Source organism: Perognathus longimembris, chromosome 11 (genome assembly GCF_023159225.1).
Source record: "Perognathus longimembris pacificus isolate PPM17 chromosome 11, ASM2315922v1, whole genome shotgun sequence".
Taxonomy (NCBI): Eukaryota; Metazoa; Chordata; class Mammalia; order Rodentia; family Heteromyidae; genus Perognathus; species Perognathus longimembris.
Genome location: NC_063171.1, coordinates 69,338,346 through 69,358,951, shown reverse-complemented (window position 1 = coordinate 69,358,951; position 20,606 = coordinate 69,338,346).

Here is a 20,606-nt window from a genome sequence, read left to right as displayed (position 1 = left end):
ATGACACTTTATCAGCAAAAGCAAAAAATAGGCAAAGATTTGCTGAGGTCTGTTTCTGGCCAAATTTTCCATATTGCATTTCTAAGTTACTTTTTCTTAAATAAATTAACACTTGTGTCATTTTAATTATAAAAAGTAATCATTATAGCAAAAATATCTTAAAACCTGATGAATGCGGTTACTGCAATGTCACCCTTCCCTCTGAATCTTGTTTGTGTAGTACATGACTCTTATGACTCAGAAACATTTTTAACTTCTATACATTTTCCTGTTCTTTTTTATATGATAATACATATCTCGCATAGTAGGAATCCCAGTGTTTGATGACATAGAAGTGTTTTTATAAGAGTACAGTTGGGTTAACTATAAGTGATTATGTTAACTCTCCTGTACTAAAACTACATACACTATGATAGTGAGCCTAAGAGATGCTGAGAAGACTCAGTTGAGTGCTTTTGTTGAAGGCCTGCTGGCTAATAAAAAGCCCTGGTCTGAGACAAAGTGCTAATTATTTTTTGACACCTACATTTAATTCCAATTTTCTTGAAGTAATTCCCTGAAAATGTTTGAGGTTATAAATTTCATATTCTTCCCTACAGTAAAAGTTAACATATTCCAGTACTCCAAATATTATCTAGAACTTTCAATAACAAAAGTATACCTGATTAACAACATGATTAATGGGAGTATAAAATAGCTCTTCAAACTCTAAAAGTGAAAATAACAAAACAAAAAAATTTTGATAATATAGCATGAAGTCCACAGAGGTCCGCCACCCTCCCCAGGTCCTTGGGCTTTGTTTTCTGTTGGTTGTGGGGCTCAAACTCAGGGCCTGGTCACAGTCCCTGAGCCTCTTTGTGCTCAAGGCTAGCCTTCTACACTTGAGCAACAGCACCACTTCTGGATTTTTCAGAGTAGTTTATTGGAATATCAGGGGCTATTCTTCACCAAGCTGGCTTCTAACCAGGATCCTCAGATCTCAGCCTATTGAGTAATCAAGATTACAGGCGTGAGCCACAAGCACTAGACTTACACTGTAAGTGCAGTGTAAGGCACTAGATACAAGAATAATTGCATTTGAATTTTAACAACCCTTTACAGTGAGCAAAGAGATTATTATTTCTGTTTACAGCTGAGGAAACTAGCTCACTGTTTAATTAGACATTAGTCACGCTGATTCTCTTTCTGGGGCTTGTGAATTTTCTGTCACCCATGATGGCACCTACTAATATCCAGGTTTCAGCCTTATCCAGCCCAAGCATCATGGTGGCATTTCCAGACTGAATGTACAGTGCTCAGTGCATGCCTTGGACACCCCAATGTATACCATCAGACAACCCTCATTTTGATCAAGTGAGGCCCATGCTTCTGTTGCTTCAAAGGCAACAATGTCTGATCCTCAGATGTGCCTCAAAACCCCAGACTGGGGCTGAGAATGTGGCTTAGTGGGAGCGTGCTTGCCTAGCATGCCAGAAGCCTTGAATTCGACTCCTCAGTACTACATAAAAAGAAAAGGCCAGAAATGGTGCTGTGGTTAAAGTGGTAGAATGCTAACATGAAGCAAAAAGAAGCTGAGGAACAGCTCCCAGGTGGAGTTCAAGTACCAGGAGTATACAGCCAGTCCACATGGCATCCTTTATGGCTAAAATGTGTGTTTTGCCAAGTCTCATTCTGCATCCTTTCTCATAACACCAATTGAGGCCCCAAGTATCTGTGTGGCTACTTAGGTGGAGTTCCTATCTGAAACACAGCACTAATGAGCATAAGGCATAGCTCCCAGGGTCTGAGAGGCCATTTGTCTGGTGACACCATGGCACTACTTCAACATAGCTTTCAAGTCCCTCCATTGCCCAGTACTACCTTATAGCATGGCCAGCAAGGGTCTGGGTGCTTCAGTACCAGCCACACTGATTGCTGAGCTCCTAAATTAAACCCACTGGCCCTTTTCATACCAGGTCCTTGTCACCTTCTCCCTGATGCCTCCTCATATGATTGTGATTCAATGATTAGAGGGTCTTAGAACCTTAACCTACAGTGATGACAACTTCAGAATGTTTTTGAATGGGTGTCACTTCAGGGGAGGGGGTGTCATTCAAGCCACTTTTCTACATTGGGTCATACTAACAGATACTACACTCAAAATTCCAAGTGTATGTATTCCATGTTTTCTTCTGATACTAAAAACATTTTGCCCTCAAAGTACTTACAGTCAGAAGAAATCAACAGGCAACAAAGGATGGGCATGCTGGAACTACTCCGCAGAAAAGTGCGATCCTATATAGGCGACAAGGGAAACACAAAACAAAAAGTCACACATAAGCTCCTTACTAGAAAACTTGAGTAAGTAAAACCAGTCTAAAGGAACTGATTGGGTTATAGTAAAGGGATGAGGTTCAGTGTTGAGTTGCTTCCCTAGGTTGTAGGAGGCCCTGAAACACAATAAATTTTAAATTCACCAAAAAGAAAATTAAATGTCTTTCAATGTGGAACAAATTGTGTTTAAGAGCTATGTAATAAAAATAAAATATTTTCCACACAGCACCTCAGCCCCTAACCCACAATCACAGAGCAGGACATGACCAAAAGCAAAACTGAATGCATAGCAAAGACTCAGAGGCTTCGGCAGGGGCCTAGGGTCACTGAAGTTGTTACAAAGCAGGACAAGATAGGCCTCACACATGCCTTCACCTCCTTCTCCAGGCCCCAGGATGGATATGAAAGTATAAATGAAAACTTGATGCAGACTTGAACAGAGGCCAGGGGCCTGGACAAGGCATGAGTTCTCCAGAGCAGGTTCTAATGGGGACCATCCACACTGTTCTACCTTGGGCTATAGAGCCAGAACCTCTATTCATGTTTCCAAGCTTCCAGGCTCTACAGTTTTTATTCTGACACTCTCTGCATTTTCTCTTCAAAATGCCTACAGAGGCTGGAAATCATGAAAACCAAAGGCAGCATAAAAACAACCAGGGCTAAGAGCTGAGGTACTTGCCTAGCTTGTGGAAGGTCATGGAACACAATACCATTGGAACTCACAAAAAAGAAAGTGAAATACTTTTGTATGCCTAATAAAATGTGGCTCACTCCTGTCATCCTAGCTACTCAGGAGGCAGAGACTAGAGGATCCAGGTTAAAAGCCAGCTCAGGCAGGAAAGTTTTAAGACTGTTATCTCCAATGACCAACCAGAAAACCAGAAGTGGCGCTGTGGCTCAGCTGAAGACCTTGAGGACAGAACTCAGGCACACAGTTTACACCTCACATCCAGCAAAGAAAAACATTTAAATAAATAAAAGTTTAAAAATAAATATGTGTAAGACCTATATGATAAAAATGAAAATATTTTTTTGTCCAATCCTAGAGCTTGAACTCACAGTCTAGGCACTGTCCCTGAGCTTCTTTTGCTCAAAGGAAGTACTCTACCACTTGAGCCACATCACAACTTGCTGCTTTTTCTGTGTTTGTGCTGCTGAGGAATCAAACAGAGGGTTTTTTTTTTTTTTTTTTTTTTTTTTGCCAGTCCTGGGCCTTGGACTCAGGGCCTGAGCACTGTCCCTGGCTTCTTCCCGCTCAAGGCTAGCACTCTGCCACTTGAGCCACAGCGCCGCTGCTGGCCGTTTTCTGTATATGTGGTGCTGGGGAATCGAACCTAGGGCCTCGTGTATCCGAGGCAGGCACTCTTGCCACTAGGCTATATCCCCAGCCCAAACAGAGGGTTTTGAATGCTCGGCGAGCACCCTACCACTAAGCCACACTCCCACCCACAAAAATCTTTTTGTGCTGGTCCTGGGGCTTGAACTCAGGCAGGAGCACTCTACAACTTGAGACACAGCTCTGCTTCCACTAGAGGTTTTTTGTTGTTGATTGGTGATAAAGAGCCTCATGGACTTTGCTACCAGGGCTGGATTCAAACTGCAATCAACAGATTTTGGCCTCCTGAGTACATAGCATTACAGGCATCTGGAAAAAACATTTTCCACTCATCCCCTCCACCCTAACCTCCGTGCCCTATGCAAGACCTGGATTGGGGCCTATGTTCTCCTAACCAAGATTTGTTGGGGTCCACTGAGCCTATCCTACATTGGACTGGACCCCTACCATTCCAATCCTCAGCACTTAGGCCTCTCCTCTGTTGAGGGGGATCAGAGCCATGGCTGAGGGAAGGAAAAACAGGAAAAAGCCATTTAGACCACACTTTCTGCTCCTGCCTTCTGCTACTCCATCCAGCTCCTAATGAGACAGATCTCAGGCCAGGCCTGGGGACAGTGATGGCCCACTGAGACCACCAGGGGACACAACTCAGTATAAAGGTGCTTGCCTGGCTGGCAAGGCATGCTCCAAAAACTAGACAAAATACATTGGTATGTCAAGTAGAATGTGCAATAAACAAGAGAGGCAGGCCGAACTTCTCCACACACTTTCACAAATACCCCCACACCCATGCCTGTGCCTGCCCAGACTGAAAGCACCATCTAAAGTCTCTGTAGTGACTGGGAACTGGATCCAGAAGCCTGGTTTGGGCCTGTTATAATGTAAATTATCAGAGAAACCATATTTTGAAGGATCCAATCTTGGAGTCTATTAAGATGCAGGCAGTCTATAGACAGCCAATTGTTACAAAGGCCTGCTGCCCCCAAATATATTTATCACTGTTAGGAAACAATCCAGAGAGGAAAGAAAAAACAAAAGCTATACTAACAAACCAATTCAGCTCCAAGTGCTGATTTGGGACACCATAATGACCAGAGATAAGCCGGATGCAAACACAGAGATGTGTAGCATGGTGTAGTGGCATAGGTGCTTGTCTGGGCCTAAATAAGGTAGTCAAAGGGCAGGGTAATAGGAAGCTCCTATTCCCAAGCCCTGGACCGACAGGTTCAGTCACCTATAAGGGAAGTGCTCACACCTGTCTCCAGTTATTCAGGCACAACCATCCCCTGAGGGTCAGAATTCCCTCCCTCCACCATGAAGACACTCCAATTCAACATTTGTGTGACCAAGATGGCGCCGGCCAGACCTGACCTCCTTCCTGCAGGGCTTGGGCAAACTGAAGCCACCACAGGAAGGGCACAAGTGAGGAAGCAGGGAGGCGGGCCGCTCCTCCACACACTGTCACACCCACCCCACGCCCAAGCCCCGGGCCACACCTGACAGGAGGTTATGCTTCGTGGGCTGCACTCACATCGTCTCCCAGAGTCGCCTCAAGGTCGGCAGGCACAGTGCTCCCAGGCTGCTCTCTGCGTGCCTTGGCGCCACAGACCTTGGCTCTCCTTCCGCCCACATCTCGGCCGCCCGGCCTCCATTTTCCGCAGGCCCCGGGCTCGGGCCTCCTCTGTCCGCAGGCCCCTGCTCTCCTCCTGGCCTCCGTCCTCAGGCCCAGAGACTTGCTCTCCTCCCCCTCGCGGGCCTGAGGGTCATGCCAGTGGCAGCTCAGCTGCACAAGGCTCTCCTGGCTGTGGCTTTCCCACGCCTCTGCTCCCTTTCCCGGAAGTCCCGCCCTCACAAGGTGGAGGTGCAGGTTCCGGCACCCTCCACGTGGGGCGGTGTTGGGGATTATTATGGCCTGGGAAAGACTGCCCTTCCACCAGCCTTGGGACAATAGAAGTCCCTCCCACCTTCTGACCTCGCCACCATGATGGGGTTGTCCCGCCCACAAAGGGAAGTTTCGTGATGTCACTTGATGAGCGTGACCCCTAGCCTATGACTGACCCTTTGGCCAGCCCCCTTTCCTTCCCGCCATTACTTCTATATAAGTGCCCTTCCATATTAAAGTCTTTGAGACGCATTCCACCACCGCAGCGTGTCCCTGATGCCTTCCTTTTCGCCTCCGCCCTCGGTAACATGTGGGGGGCCCGGGGGGAGGGGAAGCTTCAGCAACCCGTCCTCAACTTAGCGCTTGCCCGTGTGAGCACGCCTTTGGCCTTCCGCTGGCGGAGGGCCAGGCTGGGTGCTCTTTTATAGAGTTTGTAGTTACCATTCTCCCCGTGGGGGGAGAAAGGGGGTGTCCAGAACCCCAACATAAATGGCGCCCGAACGGGGACCGAATTGTACAGCCGAGAAGTTCGGGGTACAGTATCCCCACAGATTGCTAAGTAGGGTTTTAGAGGAGGGTCCTGCCCATCCAGACGGGGCAGAAGCATGGAGACACAGGCTCGCGGGACGCGGCGCCAGAGAGTTGCCCCGCCGTGGCGATTTGGCGCTGGGCGGCGGAGGGAGCGGGGCGCGCTTCCCGCGGAAGCATGTCAGTGGAGCAGTGGGGCCGGAGCAAGAGGAATGCGACCCCGGGCTGGGGTCGGTTAGTTCTGCTCTGTGCGCCCCGGGCCAGACGGCAGGCACCCGCAGGGGTGCTTGAGAAGCAGTGGGTGCCCGAGCGCCGGAGCGGTTTGGCTTGCGCGGGCTGAGCGTGAGTACACTGGGCTCCGCGCCCTGGGTTTGCGAGCTGCGTGCACTGGGGCCCGCGTGGCCCCGGGCGGCACAGGGCGTCTAGTGCCGTAGGGTTTGGGCCGAGCACGGCGTGGCGGAAGCGCGGTCCCGCCATGTGGGAAGCTGTGGCATGGCGGCGGCAGAGCGTTGGGGATGGCTGCTGCTTTGGCCAGGCTTGTATTTACAGTGGCTGGGCTGGAGCCAGTGCGGCCCCAGCCCGCGGATGGACTTAAAAAAAAAAAAAAAAAAAAAAAAGAGGCGTGGCGTGCAGTTTAAACCATGGGCCGGCGTCCCAGTTGGGGTGCGCGGGCGGCAGCAGCGGCGGCAGCAGCCCGGGAGTGGCTGGACCTGCTGCAGCCCGGCAAACTGCTTTGTGCCCGCCGATGGTCGTTAAGCTCAGAAATTCGGGTGAGTTGGTTGAATCCTGATTTCTCTGACTTAACACACACGTGGAGCACAATGGGGCACGCCATATTGGAGGCGGGGCCCCACCCATTCCCCCCAGGTGAGGGGCGTGCAGACTCCCCTAGGCTGGGCGGGGACTCTGGATTTAACGATTGCAAGTGATTGCCTGCTTGCCTGCAGGTTTTCTCTCCGCGGCTGCAGGCGGGGTTAAAGCCAGGGAAAATTATTAAAGGGAAAAACAAAGTTTTGATACAGCAATAGGTAATTTGATTGAACTTCCATGTTTACCAGTTCAAAGATATAAAATCAACTGGAGTTTTTCTAGATGGATAAAAGTGTTTGCTTGTCCACTGATTTAAAAATTGTCATGTTGGGAGTGTGTAATTAACAGGTTTCCCTCTTGTTTTTTATTCAACCACGTGGTTCTATAATGGGCAAATTAATATCATTTGCCGCTGGAATTCCAGAAAATTTAAATGGCCAATCAAAGCAATTTTAAAGAGCGCTCAGGTATTTTTGTGTGTGTGTGTGTGTGTGCGCGCGCACGCGTGTGGTTGTTGGTAAGATTTAAAGGCATAACAATAGGTTTCCATCCCGGTGTTCGATGGAGATAAAGGTGCCTATAAAAATTTCCATAAGGTTCAAATATGCAACATGTGGTAAAAGTTCACCAGTATGTTATTTTATATTCAGTGTGTTTCCATAAGGTTCAAATATGCAGCATGTAGTAAAAGCACAATGGTATAAAATCAGCATGTTATTTTATACTCAGTGTGTTAAAAGTTAAGTGTGCATGTAGCCTTAACAACTCTTTGGCATAAATTAAGATTTTACCTTCCCATTTTCTCTCCTGTGTTCTCATAAACTCTCCAGATCAAGAAATTGAGATTGCTTCATACAAATGTGACTATTAACCTCAGCTTTCCTGACCCAGGATTAATATACTGCTTTATAGGATACAGGTGGACAGATGCTAGCCGCATGGACGGTGGCAGCTCCTGGATATAGGAAGATGCCACCACAGTCTGTTCCCGAACTGCCTTGTTTCACTACTAATGATTCTTTGCTCTCTCTCCCATTGGAAGCTGCTCGAATGATTTATGAGCCTTGAGTAGGATGTGAATAGTTCCATCTTAACAGTTACTCCAGGTTAAATCACCATAGTTATGTTAGTGGTCACAGCTAGCCAGGTAAAATTTTGGGATTAAGAAAGTCTTAAAATTTTGTGATTAAGAAAGTCTTTGAATTTTGTGATTAAGAAAGTCTTTTCACCCTGCTTAAACCAGAAGGGCATCGATATACCAGAGCCAGAAGTGCTGAAAAATTTTGAACACTCTAACCAATCTATATAGAAATTTTGCAGGCAACCCAGAGCAAGATGTGAGCAAGAGATACCACTACAGCTTTGCCTCGAGTTCCCCATCGCATGGCATGGAACTTGCCAAATGGGGATGAGGGACGCAGCCACTTCCGAGACTGAGGATTCCACAATGCTTTAACCCTTTGCCCTTGGTTGTCATTTATCTGTGTTCTCTTTCACTTGCCAGTGGGATTCAACGGCGTGATTCAAGTTGATGGCATGTAAATCTCATGTTTTCTAAGTGTTATAGCCAAACCTTCACAAGCAGTTTTTGGTCAGTTCTCAACGACCTACAAATGGATTATCTCTGTTGTGTTTTTTCCTTGTTGCTCAATTGGGAATAAAAAGGGCTTGTAGGACTATGACTCCCTGGATAGTTCAAAGCCAGCCCGGGCAAAAGGAAAAAATCTCTCCAAAATCCCACCTCCCAGTTAAACAGCAAAGAGCCAGATTGAGAGCTCAACCACAGAGAGCGAGCAAAAGGCTGAAGCAGCACCGTGACTCAAGTGGTAGAGCACTAGCCTTGAGCGAAAGTGCTCATGGACAGTGCTCAGGCCCCGAGTTCAAACGCGGATGGAAAAATGCAATTCCAGCCACAAACGTTGAAATTCCTGGGACTTGGCCAGTCCAGGAGACGGAAAGGTGGAGTGGAGTGAGAGGAGAATGGTGCCATATTATCCTAAAGGGAGATGCCTTGTTTCACCCTTTCAAAATGGATCAGAGCCGGGAAATCGAGAGAGATAATTCCTGTCCATTTTCTTCTCTTTTGCCAGTTGTATATAGGTGTATATATATATTTATTTATTTTGCCTCTGACTGGCTATGCCAAACCAGTTTTATATCATTAAACACTTCTTTCAGTCGTTTCTCCTTACTCGTTCACTTTACAATTGGGTTTATGCTCCAAAAGGGAACTGTTCCTGGCTTATGCCCAGGGTGTGTTCTATGCCATTCATGCCAACCAGCTCTGAGAACTTGTCGATACTTTGCCTGACCTTTTCAAAAGTGTCTTTTGACAGAATAACATCTCTTGCTGAGATCACCAATGGGGAATTTGCCGTTCACAGTCGTCACCCTAACACAGGCCTGAACCCTGGAGGCACCAGCCTTGGAAACTTCTGGGTATGCCCAAAGACTCAGGGGGGGCTGGAGAAAACCATAGCGCTCTCTGGCCCTAGTGACCATACTCATGGTAATGATGGGGACTTTTTGCCAGCCACACCGGACTGCCAGGCTGACCAGGGGCCCTTGATTTACGTCGCCCCCTTGACAGCAGGAAGTAGCTACAGAAGACGAGACCTCCATCCATACTCCCTGCCTGGTGGCCGCCGGTGTCATAATTTTAAAAAAAAAAAAAAACAAAAGGGGGAGGTATTCCCCAGGATTAATTAAGGATTCCCTAGGATTAATTAAGGATTAGTTATGCTTATGTTAATTATCCAGAAATTTTAAATCATCCCGAATCAGTGTGGGATGGAGTACAGTATATGTGTTTTTCCAGATTGGAAAATTAAACCCAGAGCACCCACTCTGGAGAAATGTTTTCTTGTTTTCTCCAGGAAAAGGAGGACCATGTTGGACTTCTGCTCTCCCATGAAAATATGGAAAGTAGGACTGCCTACGGTAGGAGGCAACCAAGCTTCCTTTCCTTGTCTGCTTTCTAGATTCCTTCTTGAGCATCTCATGGCTCATGGAAAGTAGGACTGCCTACGGTAGGAAGCAACCAAGCTTCCTTTCCTTGTTTGCTTTCTAGATTCCTTCTTGAGCATCTCATGGCTCAATGTTTTGCTGTGGCAATACTGCCTACAGCGTCACAAAAAGAAACCAAAGGAATTTTGCACCATGCTTCTTCCTTTCCTCTCCCCCTGCTGCTAGACTTGGGGAGTCCCGTTGGAAAGAAAATAGAAGCTGAGGGTATTGACACTCAACCCCAATGTTTTATGATAGAAATGTTTAAAAGGGTAAATGCAAAGGTTTAATACCTTGGCTTCAATGTTTATATAAAAGAATGTTTCACTAATCACTTATGTTTGAGTTATCAGCTACTGTGAACTGCCGGGAATGCCAGAGTTTCAGCTTCTACCTCACCAACAAAAGAGGGCTGCTGTCTGCACCTTCCTGCACTTGGCAGAAACCAGCTGAGGATTCTGACTTCTGGACATAGCCAGATGGATGGACCCTTACCTACCCCTCACCCCAGTTTTGTGGAAGGGGCCCCACAGATCTTATGTCAGCATTTGCCTTATGCCCACACATGCCATGTGTTTACAGCATCCCCTGCTTATTGAAAAAAACAAAAAGGGGGAGATGTTGGGGATTATTATGGCCTGGGAAAGACTGCCCTTCCACCAGCCTTGGGACAATAGAAGTCCCTCCCACCTTCTGACCTCGCCACCATGATGGGGTTGTCCCGCCCACAAAGGGAAGTTTCGTGATGTCACTTGATGAGCGTGACCCCTAGCCTATGACTGACCCTTTGGCCAGCCCCCTTTCCTTCCCGCCATTACTTCTATATAAGTGCCCTTCCATATTAAAGTCTTTGAGACGCATTCCACCACCGCAGCGTGTCCCTGATGCCTTCCTTTTCGCCTCCGCCCTCGGTAACATGTGGGGGGCCCGGGGGGAGGGGAAGCTTCAGCAACCCGTCCTCAACTTAGCGCTTGCCCGTGTGAGCACGCCTTTGGCCTTCCGCTGGCGGAGGGCCAGGCTGGGTGCTCTTTTATAGAGTTTGTAGTTACCATTCTCCCCGTGGGGGGAGAAAGGGGGTGTCCAGAACCCCAACAGGGCGGGGCCTCTTCACATGCTCTGCAGCGGGGCAGGCAGTGTCGAAGGGATAGGGCGGGGACATGATGCCACCAGGGGCGGGGCCATGCCGATGGCATGGGGAGGGGCCATGATGCCACCAGGGGAGGGGCCAGGAAGACAGCGTGGGGCAGGACTGTGTGGGCACTGTGGGGCAGGGCAGAGACAGTGTCAGGGGTGAGGATCTCCACATTTGGAGCTAGGACTGTCGACTCTTGACCTGTGCAAATGCACTTGTCCTCACCATCACCAAAGCCATTGCCCTCAGGGCCGCGTGCTGGGGCCTTGCCTGGCACTCAGACCAGCCCTTCACTGTCCCCGGCCCAGCCGCTGAGCCGCAGCTCGTTTCTGGCCTACAGTGCCCGTGCTTGTGTGGGGAGGTGAGGACAGGATGCAGAGCTCCCGAGGCTCTGCTCCACCCTGAGCCAGAGTTCAGTGTTCCCCCGCGCGTGTGATGCCACGGGTGGCATGTGCGGTGAGGTGTGTGCATCAGCTATGCGCCAACAGTGCCCTGACCCCTAACACAACCCAGCCAACCTCGCTGCAACCCAATCCAACCCCGACCTCAGACCCAGGCCCCAGGATGGACATGAAAGGAACAGAGGCCAGGGGCCTGGGCAAGGCATGAGTTCTCCAGAGCAGGTTCTAATGGGGACCATCCACACTGTTCTACCTTGGGCTATAGAGCCAGAATCTCTATTCATGTTTCCAAGCTTCCAGGCTCTACAGTTTTTATTCTGACACTCTCTCCATTTTCTCACCAAAATGCCTACAGAGGCTGGAAATCATGAAAACCAAAGGCAGCATAAAAACAACCAGGGCTAAGAGCTGAGGTACTTGCCTAGCTTGTGGAAGGTCATGGAACACAATACCACTGGAACTCACAAAAAAGAAAGTGAGGGGCTGGGGATATAGCCTAGTGGCAAGAGTGCCTGCCTCAGATACACGAGGCCCTAGGTTCGATTTCCCAGCACCACATATACAGAAAACGGCCAGAAGCGGCGCTGTGGCTCAAGTGGCAGAGTGCTAGCCTTGAGCGGGAAGAAGCCAGGGACAGTGCTCAGGCCCTGAGTCCAAGGCCCAGGACTGGCAAAAAAAAAAAAAAAAAGAAAGTGAAACACTTTTGTATGCCTAATAAAATGTGGCTCACTCCTGTCATCCTAGCTACTCAGGAGGCTGAGACCAGAGGATCCAGGTTCAAAGCCAGCTCAGGCAGGAAAGTTCATAAGGCTGTTATCTACAATGACACACTAGAAAACCAGCACACCTGTGCTGTGGCTCAGGTGGTAGAGCACTAGTCTTCAGCAGAAGACCTCAAGGACAGAACCCAGGCACAGATTTCAGGGCCCACATCCGGCAAAGAAAAAAATTTTAAATAAATAAAAGTTTAAAAATAAATGTATGTGGGGCTGGGAATATGGCAGAGTGCTTGCCTCCTATACATGAAGCTCTCAGTTCGATTCCCCAGCACCACATACATGGAAAACAGCCAGAAGGGGCGCTGTGGCTCAGGTGGCAGAGTGCTAGCCTTGAGCGGGAAGAAGCCAGGGATGGTGCTCAGGCCCTGAGTCCAAGGCCCAGGACTGGCCAAAAAAATAAAATAAAATAAAATAAATAAATGTATGTAAGACCTATATGATAAAAATGAAAATTTTTGGGGCTGGGGATATAGCCTAGTGGCAAGAGTGCCTGCCTCGGATACAGGAGGCCCTAGGTTCGATTCCCCAGCACCACATATGCAGAAAACGGCCAGAAGCGGCGCTGTGGCTCAAGTGGCAGAGTGCTAGCCTTGAGCGGGAAGAAGCCAGGGACAGTGCTCAGGCCCTGAGTCCAAGGCCCAGGACTGGCCAAAAAAAAAAAGAAAATTTTTTTTTGCCAATCCAGGAGCTTGAAGTCAAGGTCTAGGCACTGTCCCTGGGCTTCTTTTGCTCAAGGGTATTACTCTACCACTTGAGCCACAACACCACTTCCTGCTTTTTCTGTGTATGTGGTACTGAGGAATCAAATGCAGGGTTTCATGAATGCTAGGGGAGCACCCGACCACTAAGCCACATTCCCACCCCCAAAAATCTTTTTGTGCTGGTCCTGGGGCTTGAACTCAGGTATAAGCATTCTACCACTTGAGACACAGCTATGCTTCTACTAGAGGTTTGTTGTTGTTGATTGGTGATAAAGAACCTCATGGACTTTCCTATCAGAGCTGGTTTCAAACTGCAATCAACAGATTTTGGCCTCCTGAGTACATAGGATTACAGGCATCTGGAAAAAACATTTTCCACTCATCCCCTCCACCCTAACCTCCGTGCCCTATGCAAGACCTGGATTGGGGTTGATGTTCTAGTAACCAAGATTTGTTGGGGTCCACTGAGCCCATCCTACATTGGACTGGACACCTAGATCCAACACCTACCATTCCAATCCTCAGCACTTAGGCCTCTCCGCTGTTGAGTGGGATCAGAGCCATGGCTGATGGAAGGAAAAACAGGAAAAGGCCATTTAGACCACACTTTCTGCTCCTGCCTTCTGCTACTCCATCCAGCTCCTAATGAGACAGATCTCAGGCCAGGCCTGGGGACAGTGATGGTCCACTGAGACCACCAGGGGACACGACTCAGTATAAAGGTGCTTGCCTGGCTGGCAAGGCATGCTCCAAAAACTAGACAAAATACCTTGGTATGCCAGGTAAAATGTGGAATAAACAAGACAGGCAGGCTGAACTTCATACACTTTCACAAATACCCCCACAACCATGCCCTGTGCCTGCCCAGACTGAAAGCACCATCTAAAGTCTCTGCACTGACTGGGAGCTGGATCCAGAAGCCTGGTTTGGACCTGTTATAAGGTAAATTATCAGAGAAACCACGTTTTGAAGGATCAAATCTTGGGAGTCTTTATTAGAATGCTAGCACTCTATAGGCTGCCAATTGTTACAAAGGCCTGCTGCCCCCAAATATATTTATCACTGTTAGGAAACAGGCCAGAGAGGAAAGAAAAAACAAAAGATACTAACAAACCAATTGAGCTCGAAGAGATGATTTGGGACACCATGTTGACCAGAGATAAGCCAGGAGACAGGACACAGGATGCAAACACGGAGATGTGTGGCATGGTATAATGGCACCATTGCTTGTCTGGGACTAAATAAGGTAAAGTCAGGGAACAGGGTAATAGGAAGCTGCTATTCACAAGCTCTGGACTGACAGGTTTAGTAACCTATAAAGGAAGTGCTCACACCTGTCTCCAAGAATTCAGGCACAACCATGACCTGGGGGTCAGAATTCCCCCCTCCACCATGAAGAGATGCCAGACCCTGCAATTCAACATGTGGCCAAGATGGCACTGGAGAGACCTGACCTCCTTACTGCGGGGCTTGGGCACCCTGAAGCGACCACAGGAAGGGCACAAATGAACAAACAAGAGAGGAAAGCCACACTTCTCCACACACAACCACAAACACTCCACACCCATGTTCTGGGCCTGCATAGACTGAAAGTGCCAGCTAAAAGCTTGACAATGACTGGAGCCAGCTCCGGAGGCCTGGTGTGGGGACTGGCCTCACCCAAGCCACTTTAGGAGAAGCAGGCCGTCCTTCTCCACACTGTCCCTCACCTGTATCCATGCCCTGGGCCTGCCTAGAATGAAAGTGCCAGCTAAAAGCCACCTTCGGAAGCCTGGTTTGGGGACTAGCCTCACCAAAGCCACTTCAGGAAGGACACAAACAAACACAGAGGGGCAGGCAGGTAGGCAGGCAGGCAATAAAAACCGACACCCATGCCATGGGCCTGCCAAGACTGAAAGCACCGGCTACAAGCTCTGCACTGACTGGGAGCCAGCTCCAGAAGACTGGTTTGAGGCCTAGCCTCACAGAAGCCACTTCAGGAAGGGCACAAACGAGCAAACAGGGACAGGCCGCACTCCTCCACACACTTTCAAAAACACCCCACAACCATGGCCTGGGCCTGCTAAAACTGAAAGCCGGCTAAATGCTCAGCACTGACTGGAAGCCGGCTCTGGAGGACTTTTTTGAGGCATTAGCCTCACCAAAGCCACCTCAGGACATGTCCAAAGGAGCAAACAGGAGGGGCAGGCCATGCTACTCCACACACATTCACAAGCACCCCACACCCATGCCCTGGGCCACACCTGCCAGGAGGCTTGGCTTAGCTCTGCTTGTTTTCGGCAGTTGCCTCAAGGTGAGCTCCGTGCACCTGGGTCCGGCCTTCTCCACAAAAAGGCTGCATCTGGGCATGGTCAGCGTTCATCCAGGCTTCCCCACACAGACAAGCGGCTGCTGCCTGATGGGACAGGTATACAAAAGCCCAGGCCCACCACCAAACCACAGTGAGCCTGACCAGCTTTGTAGGTCTGAACACAACTAGCGGATCCTCAGAGAAAGGAGCTCTTCCTAGCTACCTGGCAGGTCTGCTTGTTCAACGCAGAAAGGACCTAAACCAGTCCAGTGCCCAAGCCACGCCCCTTGACCTGTCACTTCTCCTCCCTTCTTGTTCTGTGTTGCCCTATAAGCCCTGCCCCTTCACCTATCACTTCCTCGCCCTTGGCCATCCACTCTCATGTTGTGATGCCCCATAAGCCCCGCCCCTGCACCTCTAGCTTCCAGGTTCTTGCCCTACCACACCCTGCCCCCCATGCTCCTTCAGCCCCTGCACTTCTCAATTCCTCACCCTTACCCCTCCCCTCTCCTGCTGTGATGACCCACAAGCCCCACCCCTGCACCTCAGGACCCACTCCTCCACACACATTCACAGCCAACCACAACCACTGCCTGGCCCTGCCAAGGCTGAAAGCACCAGCTAAAGGCTCCGAAGGCCTGGTTTGAGGCCAACCTCACCAAAGCCACTTCAGAAAGGGCACAAACGAGCAAACACGAGAGGCAGGCTGGGCTCCTCCACACATTCACACCCACCCCACAACCGTGGCCTGGGCCAGCCCCAGCTAAAGGCTCGCCAGGAGGAAGCCTGCTCTGGAGGCCTGGTTTAAGGCCTAGCCGCACCTAAGCCACTTCAGGAAGGACACAAACAAGCAAACAGGAGGGGCAGGACATGCTTCTCCACACACTTTAACAGCCACCCCACACCCATGCCCTGGACCCCACCTGGCAGGAAGCTCCACTTAGTTGTGCTTAGCTCTGCTTGTCTTCCAGAGTTGCCTCAAGGTCAGCTCGCTGCACCTGGGTGTGGCCTTCTCCACAAACAAGCCTCATCTATACAGCATTCCTCCAGGCTTCCCCACACAGAAAATCGGCTGCTGCCTGATGGGACGGGTGTACGGAAACCCAGACCCACTACCAAACCACGCTGAGCCTGACCATCTTTGTAGGCCAAAACCCAAAGATGGGACATCACAGAAAGGAGATGAGTGACTGGCTTGTCCCAGGCAGAACCGACCTAAACAAACCAGTCCAGTGCCAGGGCCACGGCCCTTGACCACTCACTTCCTCCCGGTTTCCCCACCCCTGTCCTGCTGTGATGCCCAATATGCCCCGCCCCTGCACCTACCACTTCCTGGCCCTTGCCCCTCCCCTCTCCTGCAGTGAAGCCCAATAAGCCGCGTCCCTTCACCTCTACTTTCCTTGCTTTTGCACCATTAGCTCAACACCATAAGCCACCCCACAACCATGGCCTGGGCCTGCCAAGACTGAAAGCACCAGCTAACAGCTCTACACTGGAAGCTGGCTTTGGAGGCATGGTTTGAGGCCTAGCCACACCACCTAAACCACTTCAGGAAGGGCACAAACAAGCAAACAGGAGGGGCAGGCCGTGATTCTCCACACACTCTCACAGTCACCCCACACCCAAGCCCTGGGCCCCACCTGGCAGGAAGCTCCGCTTAGCTCTGCTTATCTTCCGGAGTTGCCTCAAAGTCAGCTTGGTGCACCTGGGTACAGCCTTCTCCACACACAAGCAGCATCTATGCAGGGTCAGCGTTCCTCCAGGTTTCCCCATGCAGACAAGCGGATGGTGCCTGATGGGATGGGTGTAGGGGAGCCCAGACCCACCACCAAACCACACTAAGCCTGACCAGCTTTGTAGGCCAAAACCAAAAGATGGGGGCTACTGGCAGGACTGCTAGTCCCAGCCAGAACTGACCTAAACTAGTCCAGTGCCAGGGCCACGCCCCTTGACTTTTCACTTCCTCCCACTTTCCCCACCCCATCCTGCTGTGATGCCCCATAAGCCCCGCCCCTGCACCTCTCACTTCCTCTCCCTTGCCCCTCCCCTATCATGCTGTGATGCCCCATAACCCCTGCCCCTGCACCACTAGCTTCCTCCCTTTTGCCCCACCTATGTAGTGCTGTGATGCCCCATAAGCCCCACCCCTGCACCTCTCACTTCCTTCCCCTTGCCTCTCCCCTCTCCTGCTGTGATGTCCAATAGCCCCGCCCCTGCACACTAGCTTTCAGCCTCTAAGCCCTCCAGTCTTGGCCCACCCCATAAGCCCAGCCCCCCGCACCTCTCACTTCCTGGCCCGTGCCCCTGCCCCCTCCTGCAGTGAAGCCCAATAAGCCGCTCCCCTTCACCTCTACTTTCCTTGCTTTTGCCCCACCTGTCTCCTGCTGTGACACCCCATTAGGTCAACACCATAAGCCTCCCCACAACCATGGCCTGGGCCTGCCAAGACTGAAAGCACCAGCTAACAACTCTACACTGACTGGAAGCCCACTTTGGAGGCTGGGTTTGAGGCCTAGCCTCACCTAAGCCACTTCAGGAAGGACAGAAACAAGCAAACAGGAGGGGCAGGCCCTGCCTCTCCACCCACTCTCACACCCACCCAACAATGCCAACAACCATGGCCTGGGCCTGCCAAGACTAAAAGCACCAGCTAAAAGCTCTGCACAACCTCAAAGCAGGCTCCAGAGGCCTGGTTTGAGGCCTAGCCTCACAAAAGCCACATCAGAAAGGGCACAAACATGCAAACTGAGGCAGGCCGTGCTTCTCCACACACTTTCACAGCCACCCCACACCCATGCCCTGGGCCCCACCTGCCAGGAAGCTTGCCTTAGCTCTGCTTGTCTTCCGGAGTTGCCTCAAAGTCAGCTTGGTGCACCTGGGTCAGGCTTTCTCCACACACAAGCAGCATCTGTGCAGGGTCAGCGTTCCTCCAGGTTTCCCCATGCAGACAAGCGGATGGTGTCTGATGGGATGGGTGTACGGGAGCCCAGACCCACCACGAAACCACACTAAGCCTGACCAGCTTTGTAGGCCAAAACCAAAGACGAGGGCTAATGGCAGGACTGCCAGTCCCAGGCAGAACCAACCTAAACCAGTCCAGTGCCAGGCCACGCCCCTTGACTTCTCACTTCATCCCACTTTCTCCGCCCCTCTTGTGCTGTAAGGCCCCATAAGTCCCACTACTGCACCTCTAGCTTACTTGCCCTTGCCCCTCCCCTCTCCAGCTGTGAAGCCCCATAAGCTACAGGCCTGCACCTCTAGCTTCCTGGCTCTTGCCCCACCTCTCTTGTACTCAGATGCCCCATAAGCCTCACCCCTGCACCTCTAGCTTCCTGAGGCCCCACCTGCAGATCTGCTGCCCTGCCTGCCTAGCAGAAGGCCTTTGCTCCAACCCAGGGCCTGGTACAGGACAGTCCACAAGCCTTCAGGGTCTCTCCTGCCCCTAGAACTATCAAACCCACTGGCACAAGCAGGCTTAAGGAGACACCTGCTAGGGGCAGCAGCTAGGAGCATAGCATGGCCACTTCCATTCATCCCAGATTACTGTCACAATCAGACTTGGCAGATGAGGGGGGAGGGGAAGGAGAACAGAGAGGAGGACAGACCAGACCAGAGAGAAAAACAAAACAAGAATAAGAAGGCTGGGTTTTTATTGATGTTTATTCATTACTCCATTTTCCAGGGAAAAAGGGGGAAATACCTTTTTTTATCACATGGGTATCTGTTAGACCTTTACAGCAATCTACTTGGTGAAGGAGGAATTTAAATTGAAACATTCAATCTTCTGAATTCATCAACCAGTATTTCTTTCAAAAATTTAAAACAAGGAGACAGGCAAACAGCCATGGAAAACAATGGCCAGGAATTCATAGGCAACAAGCGCTATCTTCACAAAAAACTTCCATGCAAGATTATTTGGAGCTTCATGCTCCCTCATAAACTACAAAAACGAATGAAAAGCCTGTATTCTCCCTCTCCCTCCCTGCCATCTTCCTTCCCTCACTCTGACCTCATCCCTGGGACAATGACATAGAGCCCCACTCTGACTCTGTATGGACAATTTCCAAAGGGTGCCTTCTCATTAGCTCAAGAAGTGCAGCACAATCTTATGTGGAAAAGCTAAAGAACAGCACCCAAGTCATAATTCAATCCCTATCAACAGCACCCACACAGAGAATTAAGAAAAAACAACAACACTGTTCCACACGTTTACATGTCACACCTGTCATTTCCCAAGTAAACAGCAGAGGGTGCACTAGCACTTGGGACAGCACCATAGAGCCCCACTCTGACTATGTATGGACAATTTGCACAGGTTCCTACTGATATTCTCTTGGGTACCTTCTCATTGAAGCACTGAGGGAGTCACTGAGCATAGGGCAGAGTACAACTATTGGAGAAATAACTAAAGGTACAACGAATGGGTCACAGCATAAGATATCTGTTTTAATTCTACAATGGCTTTCCAAATTTTAGACTGAGAATGTGGAAAGGAACTAAATGTAAAAGTCATTCAAGAAGACTTGGCTAGCACGTGTGAGTGGCCAGGATTCAATAGCCAACCCTAAAATGCAGTGTAGAATGTAGAAATGGTAGATGAACTCAGAACTACTGTGCAGTTTCCTTATTAATACCTAGAATAAACTATGGAGCCTCAACAAGTAGTTACACTTCCTTCCTTGTTCACAGCTGTAGACTGTGTGTCTCTCAGGTCTTGGGTTTATTACAAATTTATTGAATCTCTGTACTTAAGAATTAATGGGTGCTTTGTCTCCAGAGAGTTTGGCGGCCTATCCTTGGGTGCTTTGGAGAATTTAACAGCTGGTCTTGGAAATCTTAGGAGGTTTGTACTGGTTTCCTTTGAAGCAGTTCAACTTATCAAACTTTTCTTTGATGGCTAGTGGATTTTCTGTCACCCACCATAGCACCTACTCATCTCCAGGCTTCAGCTTTATCCAGCCCAAACATCACAGTGACCTTTCCTGACCTCTTCTGTTTAGACTCTGAAGCTTCAGTGCTCAGTGGGTAACGGTAGAGGCTAGACACTCATGGATGCAGGTTGTGCTCCAGATGGAGAGCATCTCCTTAGAGCCAGATACTGTGAGACTGCACCTCCATGTCTCCTGGGATGGACATGGCGAGCCTCTCTGCACAGACTCAGTCACCCTCCAACAACAGTGGCTTCACACATGCCTTCATATACCCTAGCAACCCAACAGGTGAGCAGGACCCCACAATCAAGTTGCCCCATGCTCTGTTGGATGATTGCAGCCATCTCGTGTGCCTTGAAGATCATGAGTTCAACGCCATACATTGAAACCCTCCCCCCCCCAAAACCAAAAGAAAACTTGTTCAACATCATTACCCATCAGGGAAATAAGAATCAAAATCACAAGACATCACTTCAGAAACATAAAAAACATGTAAA